General features: G+C 37.5%; 1 protein-coding gene and 1 long non-coding RNA gene across 8 annotated transcripts in view; both read right to left on the reverse strand.

Moving 5' to 3' along the window:
• Positions 1 to 6,726, reverse strand: part of LOC309666089 — a 34,499-nt gene extending 27,773 nt beyond the window's left edge. Inside the window, exon 1 of the long non-coding RNA XR_014266886.1 lies at positions 315 to 6,726. This is a non-coding gene — a long non-coding RNA (uncharacterized lncRNA). The remainder of the gene's footprint in view (positions 1 to 314) is intronic.
• The window catches only part of BRAF (B-Raf proto-oncogene, serine/threonine kinase), a 159,744-nt gene that overhangs the window by 128,202 nt on the left and 8,077 nt on the right, over positions 1 to 23,465 (reverse strand). The gene's annotated exons all lie outside the window — the stretch shown is intronic.

Consider the following 23,465-nt stretch of genomic DNA (forward strand, 5'->3'; position numbering starts at 1 on the left):
TCCCTGGTGGCGCAGTGGTTGAGAGTCTGCCTGCTAATGCGGGAGACACGGGTTCGGGCCCTGGTCTGGGAGGATCCCACATGCCGCGGAGCAACTGGGCCCGTGAGCCACAACTGCTGAGCCTGCGCACCTGGAGCCTGTGCTCTGCAATAAGAGAGGCCACGACAGTGAAAGGCCTGCGCACCGCGATGAAGAGTGGCCCCCACTTGCCACAACTAGAGAAAGCCCTCGCACAGAAATGAAGACCCAACACAGCCATAAATAAATAAATTTAAAAAAAAAAAAAAATTAAAAAAAAAAAGAGATGTGGGTACATCTTCATTTATTTAATACAATAAGCAACTAATTTACCATTAAGCATGCATCCAGCCACCTACCCCCATAAAAGCATATAAAATTCATTAGCAACCTCTACTTATATAGTATCACCTGTCATTTTGTTATTCATCTTCCCTTTTCTTCTTATAGGCTCCTAAGACACCCCGCTGGCTAGGTCTCAAAACCCATGCCTGTGGAACCCTCAAAGTCACTCTCCCTTGCTCCCCAAGGTCAGGTAACTGCTCTGGACATCACTCAGCAGCAGATCCCCATTCTCTCCTGCCTGTAACAAGACTGTAATCCAACTGACATTCTTAAAGATCTATTTTTAAAAAACCTGTCTACTTCTAGGCTTCCTACCATTAAAAGAAATTAATAAAAGGAAATATAAACAAAAAACATATACAACAAGGAAAATTTTTAAATATAAAACTCAGATACTAAAATTAGAGTGATAAGTTTGTTGGTAGTCCTGGCACTCATCTAATATTTTAGGAAGTGGTCTGTTAAAACCCCCAGATATCTCTAGAAGTGAATTTGAATGTGACCTTTGGTGGGAGCCACATGTCATATTCATCAAGGTAATAACCAGGGCCCAGCAGTGCCTCACGTATAGGAAGCATTCAAATTTGTTGACTGAAAAAATGGATTAAAGAAGTTGTCTCATCTTACTGTTCTTTAAGGATATCATGGCAATTCTTGCCTCTTTTTACTTCAATAGAAACTGTTAATCAAGTTGTCAAGTTCCACAGAAAAACCTACAGAGGTGTGGATTTCAATAAAGTTACTGATCAATCTGAGAAAAACTGACAGTTCTACCGTTCAGTCTTCCAATCCATCCTCAGTATATGGTATGTAACTCCATTAATTTAGGTCTTCCTTTATGTCTCTAAATAAAGTTTAATTACTTGTCTTTATAAAGGTCTTATACATCTTACATATTTAGAATTCAGTTTAAGTATCTCCTTTTCTAGAAAATCTTTCTGTCCTCTATCCCCCGCAACCATTTTGGATTATATGCTCCTCTTCTGTGATTCCTCTGCACCTGGGGCACACTTTAAACATAGTATACTGTCTTTAATTCTTGATTTATTTGTCTGCTTCTACCACTAGACTATAAGCCTCTAAAGGACAGGGACTATCATTCATTTCTATATCACAGCACCTAGCAACCAGCACAAGGCAGCGCAATATTTTTACACTTTAAACAAAAGAATGAATAAATATAATCAATTAATATAAAGTATAAACTGTCACAAGGAAAAGAACTACCATTTATTGAGTACCTTCTATGTGCTGGGCACAATAATATGCTTAGTCCTTAGATGCATTATCATCTAATTCTAACAGTAAATAATCCTTTGGATACAGTGGTTAAGAATCCACACTTCCACTGCAGGGGGCATGGGTTTGACCCCTAGTCAGGGAACTAAGATCCCACATGCCACGATTAAAAAAAAGAAAAATAGCAAATGTTGATAAGGATGTGGAAAAACTGGCAGGCAAGAATTCTACCACTGAACCACCAATGCTTACAGGATGTGGAGAAATTGGAATCCTCGTTGTTGGTGAGAATGTAAATGGAATGCTGGTAGGAAAACAATTTGGCGGTTTTTTAAATATATGTCACCACAAGGATGGACCTTGAAAACATTAAGCTTAGTGAAATAAGACAGGCACAGAATGACAAATAACATACCATTTCACTTATATGACGTACCTAGAATAGGCAAATCCAGAAAGACATAAAGTAGTATGGAGGTTACCAGGGGTTGGGAAAGGGAGAATGAAGGAATTATTTTTTAATGGGTAGTTTTTGTTGGGGATGCTGAAAAATTGGGGGTATAGATAATGATGATGGTGATACAGTATTTTGAATGCCACTGAATTATATACTTATGAGGGGTTATAATCACAAATACTATGTTATGTATATGCTAACACAAATTTTTAAAACATTAAACATTAAATGATTCCTTGAGCCAATAAAATTCATTAATCAGGACCCAATGCAGAAAAGAAAAAAATATATATCATTTAGATATTGCAACCAGTAAAGCATTAAATACAAGGACTAAGATGCCTATCATTCAACATATGGAAGGACTGGGAATAAGGAGCAGCCACTGGACTAAGGAGTTAAAGGATACACTGCAAGTCAAAGGTCCAAAAACTGTTTGCTACTACTGCCTCTACATATCCATGAAGCTTGTAAACACAGGAATGCTCAGTCCAGACACCTCAACTGCTTCTATTTACTCAGATTTCACAACTCTGCTAACCAGCCAGAACAGCAGCAAAAAGAAAGCTTCCCTGTCCAATCTGGCTTCCAAATTGTGGGAATTCATCTAACTGAAAGAACCTAAACTGCATCCACATTTGATGGGAGGGAGTTCAGGAAATGCACTGAACTTCATCATTTGTAAGATGTTAAAGCATTTTGAAAAAGTGAAAATTGGGATGCATTTTACAATCAATAACATATCATGGTTAACTAGCAATATTTTATTTCAGAAATGCAAAAATAATGGTAAATCTAAGAATCAATTACATCTTAAGTTTAATGAAAAATGTAACTTTAGCTCCCAAATTTAAAAAAAAAAGCTCTAAAACCTTCCAAATAAAGACATGTTCTCATATTATCTTCTAAAATCTTTATATTTTTGCATTTCACATCCACGCATTTAATCTACCCAGAATTTGTGAATACTGTGAGGTAAAAATCCAAATTTATTTTTCCAGAACCATTTATTGAAAAGGGCATTCTTTTCTAATTTCCAACATCTATCTGTCATATATCAAGTAACCTATAAGTATAGGTTTTATTCTGTTTTGTTCCACTGGTCCTCCATCTATCACTAGACTACTGATGACAATGTCTTAATTACTATACTTTGTAATGTCTCAAAAACTGGAAAAGTTAGTCCTCCCATATTGCCTTCTTTGAGAGTGTCTTGGCTACTTTGGCCCTTTTTGGATTTTCCATATAATTTTAGAACCAGTATTTTAAGTTCCACCGAAACAAACAAAAACCCTACTAATGTTTTGATTGGAACTGTATTAAATATATAAATCCATTTGGGGAGAATAATATCTATGCAATATCAAGTCTATCAATCCATGTAAATACATGGTATTTTGCTCCAAACAGTAGGTCTTCTATAATTTATTTCAACAAGGCTCCTATAAGTCTTAGACTGTTTTTTAGACTTATTTCTGAGTACATATTTTCTATTCTATTGTGAAATTATACTGTTTTAGATTTTCCTTTCCTATTTGCTAGAATATAGTAATAAAAATGATCCTTCATTTTCCTAATCAGCAATCTTGTTAAACTCTTCAATTTGCAGATATTTTTAGATTTTCTAAATACATACTCATGTTAAGTCTGTGAATAGTGATAGTTTTATTTCTTCCTTTCCAATTCTCAGGTTTTTAAAATTTCTTTTTCTTGTTTTAGTGAAGGTCACGACTTTTAGTATAACTTTGACTAGAAGTAGTTATAATGGACAATCTTGTCTCTCTCCCAATCTCAGAGAGAAAGCTTTCAATATTTCAACATTAATTATGAAACTTGATTTTTTTTAAAGTAGATACCTTTTATCACATTAGGTTTTTTTTTTAACATCTTTATTGGAGTATAATTGCTTTACAATGGTGTGTTAGTTTCTGCTTTATAACAAAGTGAATCAGTTATACATATACATATGTTCCCATATCTCTTCCCTCTTGCATCTCCCTCCCTCCCACTCTCCCTATCCCACACCTCTAGGTGGTCACAAAGCACAGAGCTGATCTCCCCGTGCTATGCGGTTGCTTCCCACTAGCTATCTATTTTACGTTTGGTAGTGTATATATGTCCATGCCACTCTCTTTGTCACATCTTACCCTTTCCCCTCCCCATATCCTCAAGCCCATTCTCTAGTAGGTCTGTGTCTTTATTCCTGTCTTGCCACTAGGTTCTTCATGATCTTTTTTATTTCTTCCTTAGATTCCATATATATGTGTTAGCATACTGTATTTGTTTTTCTCTTTCTGACTTACTTCACTCTGTATGACAGACTCTAACTCCATCCACCTCACTACAAATAACTCCATTTCGTTTCTTTTTATGGCTGAGTAATAGTCCATTGTATATATGTGCCACATCTTCTTTATCCATTCATCTGTCACTGGACACTTAGGTTGCTTCCATGTCCTGGCTATTGTAAATAGAGCTGCAATGAACATTTTGGTACATGACTCTTTTTGAATTCTGGTTTTCTCAGGGTATATGCCCAGTAGTGGGATTGCTGGGTCATATGGTAGTTCTATTTTTAGTTTTTTAAGGAACCTCCATACTGTTCTCCATAGTGCCTGTATCAATTTACATTCCCACCAACAGTGCAAGAGGGTTTCCTTTTCTCCACACCCTCTCCAGCATTTATTGTTTCTAGATTTTTTGATGGCCATTCTGACCGGTGTGAGATGATATCTCATTGTAGTTTTGATTTGCATTTCTCTACTGATTAATGATGTTAAGCATTCTTTCATGTGTTTGTTGGCAATCTGTATATCTTCTTTGGAGAAATGTCTATTTAGGTCTTCTGCCCATTTTTGCATTGGGTTGTTTACTTTTTTGTTATTGACCTGCATGAGCTGCTTGTAAATTTTGGAGATTAATCCTTTGTCAGTTGCTTCATTTGCAAATATTTTCTCCCATTCTGAGGGTTGTCTTTTCGTCTTGTTTATGGTTTCCTTTGCTGTGCAAAAGCTTTTAAGATTCATTAGGTCCCATTTGTTTACTTTTGTTTTTATTTCCATTTCTCTAGGAGCTGGGTCAAAAAAGATCTTGCTGTGATTTATGTCATAGAGTGTTCTGCCTATGTTTTCCTCTAAGAGTTTGATAGTGTCTGGCCTTACATTTAGGTCTTTAATCCATTTTGGGTTTATTTTTGTGTATGGTGTTAGGGAGTGTTCTGATTTCACAGTTCTACACGTAGCCGTCCAGTTTTCCCAGCACCACTTACTGAAGAAGCTGTCTTTTCTCCACTGTATATGCTTGCGTCCTTTATCAAAGGTGACCATATGTGCGTGGGTTTATCTCTGGGCTTTCTATCCTATTCCATTGATCTATGTTTCTGTTTTTGTGCCAGTACCAAACTGTCTTGATTACTGTAGCTTTGTAATATAGTCTGAAGTCAGGGAGCCTGATTCCTCCAGCTCCATTTTTCGTTCTCAAGATTGCTTTGGCTATTCGGGGTCTTTTGTGTTTCCATACAAATTGTGAAATGTTTTGTTCTAGTTCTGTGAAAAATGCCAGTGGTAGTTTGATAGGGATTGCATTGAATCTGTAGATTGCTTTGGGTAGTAGAGTCATTTTCACAATGTTGATTCTTCCAATCCAAGAACACGGTATATCTCTCCATCTATTTGTATCATCTTTAATTTCTTTCATCAGTGTCTTATAATTGTCTGCATACAGGTCTTTTGTCTCCTTAGGTAGGTTTATTCCTAGATGTTTTATTCTTTTTGTTGCAATGGTAAACGGGAGTGTTTTCTTAATTTCACTTTCAGATTTTTCATCATTAGTGTATAGGAATGCAAGAGATTTCTGTGCATTAATTTTGTATCCTGCCACTTTACCAAATTCATTGATTAGCTCCAGTAGTTTTCTGGTAGCATATTTAGGATTCTCTATGTATAGTATCATGTCATCTGCAAACAGTGACAGCTTTACTTATTTTCTGATTTGGATTCCTTTTATTTCTTTTTCTTCTCTGATTGCTGTGGCTAATACTTCCAAAACTACGTTGAATAATAGTGGTGAGAGTGGGCAACCTTTTCTTGTTCCTGATCTTAGTGGAAATGGTTTCAGTTTTTCACCATTGAGGACAATGTTGGCTGTGGGTTTGTCATATATGGCCTTTATTATGTTGAGGAAAGTTCCCTCTATGCCTACTTTCTGCAGGGCTTTTATCATAAATGGGTGTTGAATTTTGTCAAAAGCTTTCTCTGCATCTATTGAGATGATCATATGGTTTTCCTCCTTCAATTTGTTAATATGGTGTATCACGTTGATTGATTTGCGTATATTGAAGAATCCTTGCATTCCTGGAATAAACCCCACTTGATCATGGTGTATGACCCTTTTAATGTGCTGTTGGGTTCTGTTTGCTAGTATTTTGTTGAGGATTTTTGCATCCATGTTCATCAGTGATATTGGCCTGTAGTTTTCTTTCTTTGTGACATCTTTGTCTGGTTTTGGTATCAGGGTGATGGTGGCCTCGTAGAATGAGTTAGGGAGTGTTCCTCCCTCTGCAATATTTTGGAAGAGTTTGAGAAGGATAGGTGTTAGCTCTTCTCTAAATGTTTGATAGAATTCGCCTGTGAAGCCATCTGGTCCTGGGCTTTTGTTGCAAGATTTTTAATCACACTTTCAATTTCAGTGTTTGTGATTGGTCTGTTCATATTTTCTATTTCTTCCTGGTTCAGTCTTGGCAGGTTGTGCATTTCTAAGAATCTGTCCATTTCTTCCAGGTTGTCCATTTTATTGGCATAGAGTTGCTTGTAGTAATGTCTCATGATCGTTTGTATTTCTGCAGTGTCTGTGGTTACTTCTCCTTTTTCATTTCTAATTCTATTGATTTGAGTCTTCTCCCTTTTTCTCTTGATGAGTCTGGCTAATGATTTATCAATTTTGTTTATCTTCTCAAAGAACCAGCTTTTAGTTTTATTGATCTTTGCTATTGTCTCCTTCATTTCTTTTTCATTTATTTCTGATCTGATCTTTATGATTTCTTTCCTTCTACTAGTTTTGGGGTTTTTTTGTTCTTCTTTCTCTAATTGCTTTAGGTGCAAGGTTAGGTTGTTTATTTGAGATGTTTCCTGTTTCTTGATGTAGGCTTGTACTGCTATAAACTTCCCTCTTAGAACTGCTTTTACTGCATCCCATAGGTTTCGGGTCGTCGTGTCTCCATTGTCATTTGTTTCTAGGTATTTTTTGATTTCCCCTTTGATTTCTTCAGTGATCACTTCGTTATTAAGTAGTGTATTGTGTAGCCTCCATGTGTTTGTATTTTTTACAGATCTTTTCCTGTAATTGATATCTAGTCTCATAGCGTTGTGGTCAGAAAACATACTTGATACGATTTCAATTTTCTTAAATTTACCAAGGTTTGATTTGTGACCCAAGATATGATCTATCCTGGAGAATGTTCCATGAGCACTTGAGAAAAATGTGTATTCTGTTGTTTTTGGGTGGAATGTCCTATAAATATTAAGTCCATCTTGTTTAATGTATCATTTAAAGCTTGTGTTTCCTTATTTATTTACATTTTGGATGATCTGTCCATTGGTGAAAGTGGGGTGTTAAAGTCCCCTACTATGATTGTGTTACTGTCGATTTCCCCTTTTATGGCAGTTAGTATTTGCCTTATGTATTGAGGTGCTCCTATGTTGGGTGCATAAATATTTACAATTGTTACACCTTCTTCTTCGATTGATCCCTTGATCATTATATAGTGTCCTTCTTTGTCTCTTGTAATAGTCTTTATTTTAAAGTCTATTTTGTCTGATATGAGAATTGCTACTCCAGCTTTCTTTTGATTTCCATTTGCATGGAATATCTTTTTCCATCCCCTCACTTTCAGTCTGTATGTGTCCCTAGGTCTGAAGTGGGTCTCTTGTAGACAGCATATATATGGGTCTTGTTTTTGTATCCATTCAGCCAGTCTGTGTCTTTTGATGGGAGCATTTAATCCATTTACATTTAAAGTAATTATCAATATGTATGTTCCTATGACCATTTTCTTAATTGTTTTGGGTTTGTTTTTGTAGGTCCTTTTCTTCTCTTGTGTTTCCCACTTAGAGAAGTTCCTTTAGCATTTGTTGTAGTGCTGGTTTGGTGGTGCTGAACTCTCTCAGCTTTTCCTTGTCTGTAAAGGTTTTAATTTCTCCATCAAATCTGAATGAGATCCTTGCTGGGTAGAGTAATCTTGGTTGTAGGTTTTTCTCCTTCGTCACTTTAAGTATATCCTGCCACTCCCTTCTGGCTTGCAGAGTTTCTGCTGAAAGACCAGATGTTAACCTTATGGGGATTCCCTTGTGTGTTATTGGTTATTTTACCCTTGCTGCTTTTAATATGTTTTCTTTATATTTAATTTTTGATAGTTTGATTAATATGTGTCTTGGCATGTTTCTCCTTGGATTTATCCTGTATGGGACTCTCTGTGCTTCCAGGACTTGATTAACTATTTCCTTTCCCATATTAGGGGAGTTTTCAACTATAATCTCTTCAAATATTTTCTCAGTCCCTTTCTTTTTCTCTTCTTCTTCTGGGACCCCTATAATTCGAATGTTGGTGCGTTTAATGTTGTCCCAGAGGTCTCTGAGACTGTCCTCAGTTCTTTTCATTCTTTTTTCTTTATTCTGCTCTGCAGTAGTTATTTCCACTATTTTATCTTCCAGGTCACTTACCCGTTCTTCTGCCTCAGTTATTCTGCTATTGATCCCTTCTAGAGTATTTTTAATTTCATTTATTGTGTTTTTCATCATTACTTGGTTCCTCTTTAGTTCTTCTACGTCCTTGTTGAACGTTTCTTGCATTTTGTCTATTCTATTTCCAAGATTTTGGATCATCTTTACTATCATTATTCTGAATTCTTTTTCAGGTAGACTGCCTATTTCCTCTTCATTTGTTAGGTCTGGTGGGTTTTTACCTTACTCTTTCATCTGCTGTGTGTTTTTCTGTCTTCTCATTTTGCTTATCTTACTGTGTTTGGGGTCTCCTTTTCACAGGCTGCAGGTTCGTAGTTCCTGTTGTTTTTGGTATCTGTCCCCAGTGGCTAAGGTTGGTTCAGTGGGTTGTGTAGCCTTCCTGGTGGAGGGGACTAGTGCCTGTGTTCTAGTGGATAAGGCTGGATCTTGTCTTTCTGGTGGGCACGTCCACGTCTGGTGGTGTGTTTTGGGGTGTCTGTGGCCTTATTATGTTTTTAGGCAGCCTCTCTGCTAATGGATGGGGCTGTGTTCCTGTCTTGCTAGTTGTTTGGCATAGGGTGTCCAGCACTGTAGCTTGCTGGTCGTTGAGTGAAGCTGGGTCTTGGTGTTGAGATGGAGATCTCTGAGAGATTTTTGCCATTTGGTATTACGTGGCGCTGGGAGGTCTCTTGTGGACAAGTGTCCTGAAGTTGGCTCTCCCACCTCAGAAGCACAGCCCTGATGCCTGGCTGGAGCACCAAGAGCCTTTCATCCACACGGCTCAGAATAAAAGGGAGAAAAAATAGAAAGAAAGAAAGAGAATAAAATAAAATAAAGTAAGATAAAATAAAATAAAAAATAAAAAAATTATTAAGAAAAAATTTATTAAGAAAAAAATTTTAATTTTTTAAAAATAAATTTTTAAATTTTTTAAAAATAAAAAATAAGAAAAAATTATTTTTAAAAAATTTTTTTCAATTTTTTAAAAATAAAAAATAAGAAAAAAATTAAGAAAAAATTTATTAAGAAAAAATTTTTTTAACTTTTTAAAATATAAAATAAGAAAAAAATTATTAAGAAAAAATTTATTAAGAAAAAAGAAATTTTTTAAGTTAAAAAAAAAAAAAAACGGACGGACAGAACCCTAGGACAAATGGTGAAAGCAAAGCTATACAGACAAAATCTCAGACAGAAGCATACACACACACTCACAAAAAGAGGAAAAGGGGAAAAAATAATATATCCTGCTCCCAAAGTCCACCTCCTCAATTTGGGATGATTCGTTGTCTATTCAGGTATTCAACAGATGCAGGCACATCAAGTTGTTTGTGGAGCTTTAATCCGCTGCTTCTGAGGCTGCTGGGAGAAATTTCCCTTTCTCTTCTTTGTTCGTACAGCTCCCGGGGTTCAGCTTTGGATTTGGACCCGCCTCTGTGTGTAGGTCGCCTGAGGGCGTCTGTTCTTCACTCACACAGGATGGGGTTAAAGGAGCAGCTGCTTGGGGGGCTCTGGCTCACTCAGGCCGGAGGCAGGGAGGGGTACGGATGCGGCGCGAGCCTGCGGCGGCAGAGGCCGGCATGACGTTGCAGCAGCCTGAGGTGCGCCGTGCGTTCTCCCGGGGAAGTTGTCCCTGGATCACGGGACGCTGGCAGTGGCGGGCTGCACAGGCTCCCGGGAGGCGCAGTGTGGATAGTGACCTGTGCTCGCACACAGGCTTCTTGGTGGTGTCAGCAGCAGCCTTAGCGTCTCATGCCCGTCTCTGGGGTCCACGCTGATCGCCGCGGCTCGCGCCCGTCTCTGGAGCTCGTTTAAGCGGCACTCTGAATCCCCTCTCCTCGCGCACCAGGAAACAAAGAGGCAAGAAAAAGTCTCTTGCCTGTTCAGCAGCTCCAGACCTTTTCCCGGACTCCCTCCCGGCTAGCTGTGGTGCGCTAACCCTTTCAGGCTGTGTTCACGCCGCCAATCCCAGTCCCCTCCTTGAGATCCGACCAAAGCCCGAGCCTCAGCTCCCAGCCCCCGCCTGCCCCAGTGGGTGAGCAGACAAGCCTCTCAGGCTGGTGAGTGCTGCTCAGCACCGATCCTCTGTGAGGGAATCTCTCCGCTTTGCCCTCCGCACCCCTGTGGCTGCGCTCTCCTCCGCGGCTCCAAAGTTTCCCCTCTCCGCCACCTGCAGTCTCCGCCTGTGAAGGGGCTTCCTAGCGTGTGGAAACCTTTCCTCCTTCACAGCTCCCTCCCACTGGTGCAGGTCCCATCCCTATTCTTTTGTCTCTGTTATTTCTTTTTTCTTTTGCCCTACCCAGGTACGTGGGGAGTTTCTTGCCTTTTGGGAGGTCTGACATCTTCTGCCAGCGTTCAGTGGGTGTTCTATAGGAGCAGTTCCACATGTAGATGCATTTCTGATGTACCTGTGGGGAGGAAGGTGATCTCCACGTCTTACTCTTCCGCCATCTTGCCCAGACCCCCATCACATTAGATTTGTCTCAGGTTTTATGACTAATGAATGCTCAATTTTATCAAGCACTGTTTGCAACTACTCAGCAGATCATATGTTTCTTCTCTTCTAACCTGTTAAAATGGCAACACAAACATAAATTTATTTTTCTGGTATTAAATCTTACATTCCTAGGATAAATCCAACTTGGTCATAATGCACTCTTGTTTTATTTAGATAGACAGATATCCTAATATCTTGTTTAGAAATTTTACATCCGTGTTCATGAATGGAAGTAACCTGGTAATTTTCTTTTATCATTTCTTCTTGTCTTGCTTTGGAATCAAAGTTGTGCTAACTTTGAAGAAGTTGAGAACATTTTCTCTCTCGCTGGTCTCTGGAAGAACATATGCAAGAGAGAAATTTTCTTCCTTGAATGAATGGCAGAATTAATAGTTTTCTTTGGGGGAAAGCTTTGACTACTGTTCTTTTTTTTTTAAGATTTTTTTTTTTTGATGTGAACCATTTTTAAAGTCTTTATTGAATTTGTTACAATATAGCTTCTGTTTTATGTTTTTTGGTTTTTTGGCCGTGAGGTATGTGGGATCTTAGCTCCCCGACCACGGACTGAACCTGCACCCCCTGCACTGGAAGACGAAGTCCCAACCACTGGACTCCCTTGACCACTGGTTTTAAGCTGTGATACTACTTTTGAGTTTTCTGAATATTCTAAGAGTCAGCTTTGGTGTTATTTTTCCAAGAATTTGTCCATTTCTGTTAAGTTTTCTAATTAGTTGGCTTAAAGCCGTTCATTATTCTGTCTTATGATCTTTTAAAATGTCTTTAGGGTATGTAATGATGTTCCCCCTGAGCCCCCTTCTTTTTTGCTCCTTGCTCTTGGTTATTCTATGACTTTTTTTCTTGATCACTATTCATTCGAGATTTATCCATTCCTCTTTTTAAAAAATCAATTCTGGCTTTGATAATGTTCTCTACTGTATGACTCTCCTCTGCATTATTTGTTTCCTCCTTTATTTTCCAGGTGTTTGTCAAAATTAAATTCCTGTGATAAATGGATATTGAAGTTGACAATTAATGAGATTTCTTATTTCGTAGTTGTACACATTTAAGACTCTGAATTTCTCTCCCTGCACTATTTAGCTGCATTCTATAACTTTTTAATTTTGTTTCCACTGGGGGGAGTGACTGTTATAGTTATCAAAACTTTTATTCTAATAGTACACCTATCTAGCCTTTCCTTTTCCTTTTCCCTGTCCTTCTTTCCTTTACTATGACATTGATTTGTTAGGAAAAAACGTCATGTATACTGTAGAAAGTCCCACTTTCTGGATTTGGTTGATTGCTTTCTCATGGGTCACTTACCTTGTTCCTGTATTTCCCATAAGCCAGTTAGATCTAGAGGTTTGATCTAAAGATTTTATGAGACACAATCTTTTTTTTTCCAATCAAGAATCTTTCGGCTTCCCTGGTGGCGCAGTGGTTGAGAATCTGCCTGCCAATGCAGGGGACACGGGTTCGAGCCCTGGTCTGGGAAGATCTCACATGCCACGGAGCAACTAGGCCCATGAGCCACAACTGCTGAGCCTGCGCGTCTGGAGCCTCTGCTCCGCAACAAGAGAGGCCGCGACAGTGAGAGGCCTGCGCACCGCGATGAAGAGTGGCCCCCACTTGCCACAACTAGAGAAAGCCCTTGCAAAGAAACGAAGACCCAACACAGCCATAAATAAATAAATAAATAAATAAATAAATAAATAAATAAAATAAAGTAGATAAAAAATTTATTAAAAAAAAAAAAAGAATCTTTCATAGCCTGGTGCTGGGTATTTCCTACTTTTTTTTTGGTCAAGATCCTTTACATGTGAGGGACATAACGTCTGATTATCCCGTTTTAAATGATCTGAGATTGATCAAATTCCACAACTTGACATCAAAATTTTGTATTCATCCAGTTCAAGGTACTTCCTAATTTCCATTGTGATTTCTTCCTTGATGCATGGATTAATTCAAAGTAGTTACACAATTTATAAACACATGATGCTTTTAAAATTACCCTACTGACAATTTTTAATAAAAATATATTATGGAAAGAAAAGATGCTCTTTTATTTCTATCTTTTGAAATTTGTTGGAAGTTGTTTTAGACCTAGTATACAATTTTCCCCCCAAATATCCATATGTGCCTGAAAATGATGTGTAGTCTTCTACCACTGGGTGCAACAGGTTCCATACATCAGCTGGGTTAAGTTCATTCATTGCATTGTTCAAATATTTTAAATCCTACCCAACCTGTCTGCTTCTTATATCAAGTAATGAGAGAAATGTTTAAAAACATCCCATTAAGACTACAAATCTGTCTACTTCTTGTAGTTTTGTTAATTTTTGCTATATGTATTCTGAAGCTATATTTCTGGCTATCCTATATTAAGATTATTAAATCTTCCTAGTGAATCGCTCACTTTACATTTTGAAGGGACTCTCCTGATTGCCAATAATGTTTTCTGCCTTAATGTCTACTTTGTCTGATATTAATATAACCGTACCATATTCACTTTGTTAAAATATGCATGATTTATCTTACTACAACTTTTACTTAGGTCCCAGATAAAACCCACATAACTAATTGTTTTTTTAATTTGGTCTAAAAATCTTCGGCTTTTAAGTGAAGCATTTAATTCATTTAGTACTTAATGTAATTGGTGCTATGTTCAGATTTAAATCTACCCATCTTACTTTGTGCTACTTGTCCTACCTGCTTTTTGTTACCTTTCTTGCTTTCTTTGGGATAACTTTTTTTTTATTCCATGTTTCTCCTCTCCTAAGAGTTATTAGTTTTTAGCCTAGAAATTAAAACATGCAATTACCAGTCAAGTCAATTAATACACTGTCTTTCTCCCAGAAAACAGAAGATCTCAGAACACAGCCTTCTTTCGTCATATATTTTAATTAAGGCCTTACTAATATTTTATACAATGTTTAATTCAACACATCCACATATTTGTCCCTCTCTTTACTCTTCATTCCATCTTATACCTCAGACCTTTATTTGGAATCTTTCTGCCTAAAGTAGAAAACTAAATTGTCTTCAATTTTCTTTACAAAGGGCTGATGGATTTTGTTCAACTAGATGTTTATTTTACCCTCATCCTTGAGTATTTTTTTTAAGTACAGAATTTATAAGTATAAACTGGCAGTTATTTTGAGAATATATATGATCTTCTGTTGAGAAAGTCAGCTGTCAGTCCACGGCTGCTCCTTTGAAAGAAATTCTTCCTCTGACTGCTTCTAAGGTTTTTCTCTTCGTATTTGGGTTTATGCCGTTTCACTATGTGATCTCTCTGGGTGCAGACTGCTTTTTATTTATACTGTTAGAAATTCACTGAGCTTCTTAAATCTATCAACTGGTTTCTCATCAAAACTAGAAATTTTTCAGCCAGAAATTCCTTTACAAATATTACCTCGGTATCAATCTCTTTCTTCACTTTCTGGAGCTCTGATTTAATTATGTTAGATCTCACTCTGTCTTGCACGCCACTTAACCTCTCCAATATTTTCCATATCTTTGACTCTCAGTGGTGCATTCTGGAAAGTTTCTTCTGCCTTACCTTCCAGGTAACTAATTCTTTCTTCAGCTAAGCATAATTTGTTAAATTCTCCCCTTAGGTATATTTGGCATAGTTTCGTTTCTGAAATTTCTATTTGGTTTTTATCTCTCGTTCCCTGCTTGTCTTCAAATATGTCTTTAATTCTTTAAACGTAACAAAAAGCAACTGTTTTAACTCCGAAATTTGCGATATCTGAGAATTTTGTGGATCCATTTATGCTCTGTAGTTCTTATTCACAGTGCCATTTCCATGCATGTTACTATATTTTTCTTTTTAAAAAACTTACCTCGAGGGACTTCCCTGGTGGCTCAGTGGTTAAGAATCCGCCTGCCAATGCAGGGGACACGGGTTCGATCCCTGGTCCAGGAAGATCCCACACGCCACAGAGCAAGTAAGCCCGTGCGCCACAACTACTGAGCCTCCGCTCTGGAGCCTGCGAGCCACAACTACTGAGCCCACGTGCCACAACTACTGAAGCCCGGGTGCCTAGAGCCCATGCTCCGCAACAAGAGAAGCCACTGCAATGAGAAGCCCGTGCACCACAACGAAGAGTAGCCCCCACTCACCGCAACTAGAGAAAGCCCGTGCGCAGCAACAAAGACCCAATGCAGCCATAAATAAATAAATAAATAAATAAATTTATGAAAAATTTAAAAAATAAAAAACTTACCTCGAGGTATATGTACATAAAGAAAAAACCACAGTTATATATCAATTATATTTCAATTTTAAAACTACACAAATCTTAACTATATTACTTGAATTCTACATCATATTTCATATAATTTTGGTTTTTTTTTTTTTTTTAAACTATGCTTGGTTACTTGTGACAATGTACTGTTCTTTGTCCCTGAAAAATTACTGGTGGCAATTCCCTCAGAATGAAGGGGACTTTCTCTACAGATGATTTGCCTTTCCTTCTGCCAGACCTTGGGAGTACTACCAGTCGGAAACAGGAACCATAATAAAAGGGTCCCTGGATCACCCAGGCAGGACAAATCTAACTGCCAATCAGTGTGAGGACTAAAACTATGGTCACAACTTGAAGAGTTTATTTTAATTAATTTCCCTTTTCTTGCCCTGCTCCAATCAACCCTACAAATCCCCTAGATATTGGAATTGGTAGACAGTTCTCTTTCACCCTTAACCTAATGATGAAGTTCTTGGGTACCATCTTCAAATGGAGTTGTTCTTTTTTTGACTCTCATTCTGGATGAACTCTAGGCCTTGAATTCTGTCCTCTTCACCCCCATGAAGTCCACCAAAACTAAAGCCCAAATTCAAACAGACTGGCAACTGCCCCTAGGGCAAAAGCTACTTCATCATCTACTTATTTCTTCGGGTTTCTGCTTTTTTTCTATAATTTGGCCTGGCAACTCTCCACTATCTTTTCAGCTCTTCATTCTTTAAGATTTTTAAAAATAATGTTTCCAAGATTTTTAGTTGTTTTTATCAAAAGAGTTTGTCCAAATAACCCAATCCACCATTACTGAAAACAAGTCAATTTCCCCCTTTTATGACAACCATTTTGTAATACTTCTTGAAATTCAGTGATAATGTACATAAGCACAACTTTAAAAATCAACATAATTCCCTAATTGTACTTTCAATCCTATGAAAGAAATTAATTTATAATAAATAATATTTACTTCAAAATGTGAAGGCAATTACTATAATAAACAACATAATGAGGGCATCAGGTGCTTGCATCTATACACAGAATCACTGTGACTGTGGTGGTTACAACTGTAGACTGAGGGGAAGAGTGTTTAAGTCATCAATTACTGTACGAGTGGCACTGCCATCAATTATGTGATTTTCTGAAGTGGTAAAGAACTCTTGATAAAGTTCTGATTGAAAACTTTAATATTCCTCCAATTTACGTGACAACTGAATTCCTGAAGCTTCTGGTGTACTCTATGAAAATAATGCCTCATACATAAAACAAAGTTAGTTTCTAAGCTCAGATCATTACGATCACTTTTTTCCCCTACATCAAAGTCCAGCAACTCATTCTAAGTCATGTGCTTATTTGAACAATTTTTAAATGTGCAGACTGTCTGGAATACTGTGGGATGGCTGACTTCCCTGGTCTTTGCTCATCAAATGCTAGTAAGTACCCTTTTCCCCCATCTTTGTAAAAACCAAAACACCTCCAAGTATTTAAAAGCTTTCCTCTGGGGAAGAACTGCCCACATGCAAACCCTCTGGCTATAGAAAACACAGAGATGCACCACCAAGCTCTCCCTTCATGGAAGGAATTGCTGCCCAGCTGTGAGTACTGTCAGCAGACAGCCTCCAAATGTCACCTCCTTCAAGGTCTACCTCAACTGCAGCCCACATCTAGTGACCAAACAAGGAGAGGTATAAAGGCCCAGCCGTTCTGGCTCAATGTGGGACTCTCTGATAGGCAATCTCTCACTCCAGAGCTCCACGCTGATAGGCAAAGGTTTTGTGAAGCCTGCATCACAATACAACTTTGTTGTCTGCTCAGTCTTGCACCGTGCCTCTTCCTCTCGCAGGTATTGATTCCTAATAAACATCTTGCACTGCAAAAAATGTCTCAGTATCTGCTTTCAAAGAACCCAACCCCCAACAGCGGCCTAGTATAACATCTGACTACCAAGTCTTTCTCTAAACATTTTTTGTTTGACCTCTTCCCATCTTGAATCTACCCTACAAACACTTACCAACTCAATCATCCTCAAACACTGCTTTTATCATTTTTTATTTTAAATCTCCACTTTCATCCCACGGCATACAATATAAAGTTAAAATTTTTTTCAGTCTATCACTATTTTCCACAATCCAGTGCCATCAAATTTAGCCAAATTTTATTTTATACAATTCACCCAACTATACTCAGATTGTTGTGTTCCTTCAACAAAACTACCTTATGTATTTCCATCTCTAATTTTTTTCAAATTCTATTCCCACTGCCTATTACATCCGTTTTCCTTCCTTCTACCTGCCTAGGTTAAACACTAACTTCCATCAAGACCTGATTAGCCTATAATAACCTTCCATGTCTGAACTCCTCCTGCATTTATTGTTCTCCATCACCAGCTCTGACACTTAATTACATAATGCCACGTGCATGTCCTCATACTCAGTTAAGAGTGTTCTTACCTTTCAGAAGTCTTTTTTTCCCTCCAAAAGAAATCTTAAGCACAATTCCAATACATTAACTTACGAAGTGTAACTACTTTGGCTGCAGCAGAAACTGCCTCCTTAACCCCCCAAACCTTTCACTGAGCTCTTCCTTGCCACACTCCCCACCCCTGAGAAAGTCTCCGAGGTAACCTTACAGCACCCACGTGTTCATTTCTAAAGAGGAAAACAAAACCAAAAAAACCCTAGTTTTACAGGACTGAAGAACTCAGGGCTTCAAAATAATTCTGAAAACAAACTGGAAAGCTGTGGTTAAGAACAAAAGTCTAGAGAAGAAAACTGCCACATTTCAGGTGAGTGAGAACTATCTGGACTAAGAGCACTGAAAAAGAATGCAATCATTTAAGTAGGATTAAGTACTCTTGGTAAGCAATGAGAAAATAAACATGAATCCCACACGAGCCTTGACTACTTATCTATTTTACTGAAATACAGCTGATTTACAATGTATTAGTTTCGAGTATACAGCAAAGTGATTCAGTTATGTGTGTATGTGTATACATATACATAATATATATATATTATTTTCCAGATTCTTTTCCATTATAGGTTATTACAAGATATTGAATATAGTTCCCTGTGCTATACAGTAGGTTCTTGTTGTTTACCTATTTTATATACAGTAGCGTGTATCTGTTAATCCCAAACTCCTAATTTCTCCCTCCCTCCCCCTCTCTTTTCCCCTTTGGTGACTACAAGTTTGTTTTCTATGTCTGTGACTCTATTTCTGTTTTGTAAATAAGTAAGCCTTGACTTTTAAAAGGTCTAGAACTGTACTGATCAAGGTAGCCACTAGCTAAGTGTGACTAAATTTAAATTAATTTAAATCAAGTAAAATTTAAAAGCCAGTTCCTCAGTCCTACTATACACATTTTGAGTACACATAGCCACATGTGGACATACTGGACAGCAGGGAACATTTCCATCATGACAGATATTTTGACTGAACAGTGCTGGTCTAGAGGGAGTAGACAGATACCAACAAAAAAACCTATAACACAATGTAGAAAGTAAAATGATATAGGTATACCTCAGGATGCTATAAAAGCACAAAGTAGAAGCACCTAACTAGGCCTTGGAAAGAGGTTAAGGAAGGCTTCCTACAATAAGTGAACTAAGTCTGAAAGGTTTGGGGGATGGGTACGGGGAAGGAATCTATATTTCAGGCAGCAGGAAAAGCATGAGCAAAGACAGGTCAAATTTGGAGAGTTTTTAAAAGAAAATAACAGGATAGCAATTGCTTCACTATACAGTATAAAAATTAGACTACAATGGTGGGGATGCTATTCTGCATAGACAAAACAATAAATATTCAAAAAAATTTCAATAAAGAAAGAATTATTTTTAAAAAGAAAATTAGCAACCAGACCTCTCCAAATTTAGCTTACATTCATAGCAGGATAATGGCAGATACTTCATGAACAAGTAATAATTCATGTTCTATTTCCCAATGCTTCTATGTTTGTGAGTCAAAATGAGAATGACTCGTATCAATTATTAAATTGCTTTGGAAAGTTACAATGAATTTTGACCTGAGGACAAGTTAGGAGGCCCACAATGCTGTCTGCACATCAGCAAGTAAAATATTAAGTAACATAACCTAATATTGCCTATCAGTTTCACTATTTGTTCCTAGTCCATTCACTCTCACATGCTCCCTAACAACTTTTAACACCTTCATCTTTCTCCTTACAACACCATATCCCCAAGACTTACTCTTCACTGATAACCTTGAGTCTTACTTCACCGAAAAAAAAAATGAAGCGACTGGAAGAGAACATGTACAGATCCCCAGCATCACATCTATCTACCTATCAGCATCACTATTCCACATATTCTCCCTTACCACTTATTATCAAAGATAAAGTGTCTATGCTCCTACTGAGAGCCAACCCTTCCACTTGTACACCAAATCCCTCTCCCTTTTGCCTCTTCAGACATTGCTCCAGCAATTCTTCTCTCTCTCTCCTGAAATCACATTTTTACTCCGTAACGGTTCATTCTTACAATACATGTCCTTATTTTTTTCATCAAAAAAAAAATTCCTTGACCCCATCTCCTTCACTACCTATAGCCCCATTTCTCTTTTCCCTTTATAGGAAAAGTATTCACTATCTTCACTTCCCCTCCTCTTCTCTCTTAGTATCACTCAATCTGAATATCTCTCTCAGCATCTTCTTGTGTAAATCATCAATACCACCAATACCTTAACTAGAGTATTAAATTCTTAGTCTTTATCTTAACCTAGCAGCAGGAGGAGAAGGATCAAGAGTTGCCAGTGAAAAGCAAGCAGCATATGAATGGCTATGACATAGAATAGTTATGACTTTATGAGTAAACTATCCTCTCAAATAGCCATCCATGATAACCAATAACCAAAAGTTTGATTCATAAATTCATATAGAAACTTAAATTAAGTGCCAAACTCAGTAGTAGAAAAATCATCTGCAATAAAGAGTTATCAGAAGTTACACTGAACTAAATTCTTATGTATAATGAGACTTAAGATTGTGTAATTTATTGTTAACATGAGAAGACATGTGCAGGAAAAACATATGGGTAGAATATTTCAAATCTTAGAAGAAAGCATGTAAAAACTAAGATGAAATGAACACTTTCAGTGGTTGTAAAACAGGAATGTAAGGACTATACTGAATCATAATGTCTTTCCTATCTGAAGTTCTCTGACACCATTCCCATGGAAATATAGTAATATAATGTGTAAGAAATGAATTCTGAGTTATTTAGGAATAATTCACAGTAGTTCTTTAACTTTTTATAGTAAAAAAAAGCTACAAAGGCAATAATTGTTTGGGATTCATAGAAAAGATAGGATTTTTAAAAAATAATAAATGGGAATTAAATTACCTTCATACAACATTACCAGAAATTATGCTAATAAGAACACTTTAAAAATAAAACTCTTAAATTAGTAACTGTTGGGGTTTTTTCCTTCCATGCTACAGACAGATTTCTAAGTAGAGAGTATAAACTTTAAAACAGATGAAATGGGATTAGATCCAAGGTGACAAAACAAAACAAACAAACAAAAAAAACAGAGGTTCTAATAACTATTTACAATGTTACTGCTGGACCTAGTAATCCCCTTTCATAGAGCACATCCATAAACTCAAACAGAAATTTCCTTTGCGGGCTTCCCTGGTGGCACAGTGGTTAAGAGTCTGCCTGCCAATGCAGGGGACACAGGTTCGAGTCCTGGTCTGGGAAGATCCTACATTCCGCGGAGCAACTAAGCCCGTGAGCCACAACTACGAGCCTGCGCTCTAAAGCCCGCGCGCCTAGAGCCCGTGCTCCGCAATAAGAAGCCACCGCAATGAGAAGCCCACGCACCGCAACAAAGACCCGATGCTGCCAAAAGTAAATTAATTTTAAAAAATAAGAAAATTTACTTTGCAAAATAAGTTCTGTAATGTAGCAAATACAGTTTAAAAATCCTAGGTCAATGGAGGAACAACCCCAAGCAGTATTTTAAACTGTTTCAAAATACTTACCTGTTTAAAGGTAAGTGACTAATTCAAAGCATCCTAAAATTTTATTTAATTTAAGCTGTTCTGGAAATAAAAAGTCAAATTTTTCTGGTGTTATTAACTTAAAGGTTATATATTTAGTGAAAGAAAAAACGTAAAACAAGAGTAGAGTATTTCTTAATTTAAACACAAGGCATCTTTTACAATAAGGAGATGCATACTTTTTTTTAAACACACTAATTTTGGAACAACAGTTGAAAATAGTCTCCAAAATGTTATGGTTCTCTCTCCCTGTAAGTGCCATTTCCAAATTTGCAAGGTAGCCAAATACAATTAGAATACTACTACTTACAACATGAACGAAAGCCTGAACAGTATATACCTTCCCAATTGTCACATGACTCTGTACTTGTCAGATATTCAAGACTTACGCTCATTTTTTTTTTTTAAAGATTTATTGATTGATTGATTGATTGTTATGTTGGGTCTTCATTTCTGTGCTAGGGCTTTCTCTAGTTGCGGCAAGCGGGGGCCACTCTTCATCGCGGTGCGCAGGCCTCTCACTATCGTGGCCTCTCTTGTTGCAGAGCACAGGCTCCAGACGCGCAGGCTCAGTAGTTGTGGCTCACGGGCCTAGTTGCTCCGTGGCATGTGGGATCTTCCCAGACCAGGGCTCGAACCCGTGTCCCCTGCATTAGCAGGCAGATTTGCAACCGCTGCGCCACCAGGGAAGCCCTTACGCTCATTTTTAAGACTTAAGTCTTCCTTCCTTCATAACGAAACTTAAAAAAAAAAAAAAAAAAATCAGGAAACATGTTCATAATTCTTAAGCAAAAATCATAAGTAGAAATATCATTTTATATTGTAGGGAAGCCCTCCAGGCTAAGCAGTGAAAAGCTACTACCATTGTAATTTAAAACAAGGTAAAGGGTCCTATGGGTCCAAATGAAAAAGGCAGAAATATGACCAACAACCATCATATGCTTATCCTTAGTAACAACAATTTAATGATGCCTCTAAGCGTAATAAAGGTGCTAATTCTGGAACATCACAGAACATGACATAGGTTTCAAATGGAAAAACTCATGCTGAAGATGGAAAATGACACAGCTAGTATTATAAACTACTATCCCCCACCACCTGATTGACATTTTCCATGACTTTTTTGGTGAATAAATATCGTAGCATATTCACTTTCACCTAAACGTATCTTGATTACAGTTAACATTTTTGAAATATGATGAAAAAAGAAGACATTATTGACTTTTTGGTGCCACCTATTAGGATATCGCCTTCATTTCTTATAAAAAAATTAATTGTGGATGAAACATGTTTCTTTACCTGCCACTTTTCACAACCTCTCCACCAAATGATTCAAGATAGGGGTGTGTTAACTATATACCACAGTGAGTCTTAAGCTTTTTTTGAGTAGAAGACACCTTTAAGAACTGGAAGCAAATTATGAACCCTGTCCTTTCAAAAGACAATAGCACAAAAAATTTTAAAAATCAAATTTTAAAGTTCTAAAAATCCTATGAACTGGATCTACCTAATTTTAAGACTGAACTATAGGGACTTCCCTGGTGGCGCAGTGGATAAGACTCCAAGCTCCCAATGCAGGGGTCCCGGGTTTGATCCCTGGTCAGGGAACTAAATCCCACATGCATGCTGCAACTAAGAGTTCACATGCCAAAACTAAGGACCCCACATGTCGCAACTAAGGAGCCAGTGAGCTGCAACTAAGGAGCCCGCCTGGCGCAACTAAGACGCGGCACAACCAAAGAAATAAATAAACAAATATTAAAAAAAAAAAAAAAAAGACTGAACTATAAAGCAATCAAGACAGTGTGGTACCAGCCAAAGAAGAGACATATACGTCAATAAAACAGAGTATAAAACTCACAAACATAATCAACTGATTTCAATAAAAGTGCCAAGGTAATTCAACAGAAAAAGGTTAGTCTCTTCAAAAAAGGTG

The sequence above is a fragment of the Balaenoptera physalus genome (assembly GCF_965194825.1).
Source record: "Balaenoptera physalus genome assembly, chromosome: 8".
NCBI classification, from domain to species: Eukaryota; Metazoa; Chordata; class Mammalia; order Artiodactyla; family Balaenopteridae; genus Balaenoptera; species Balaenoptera physalus.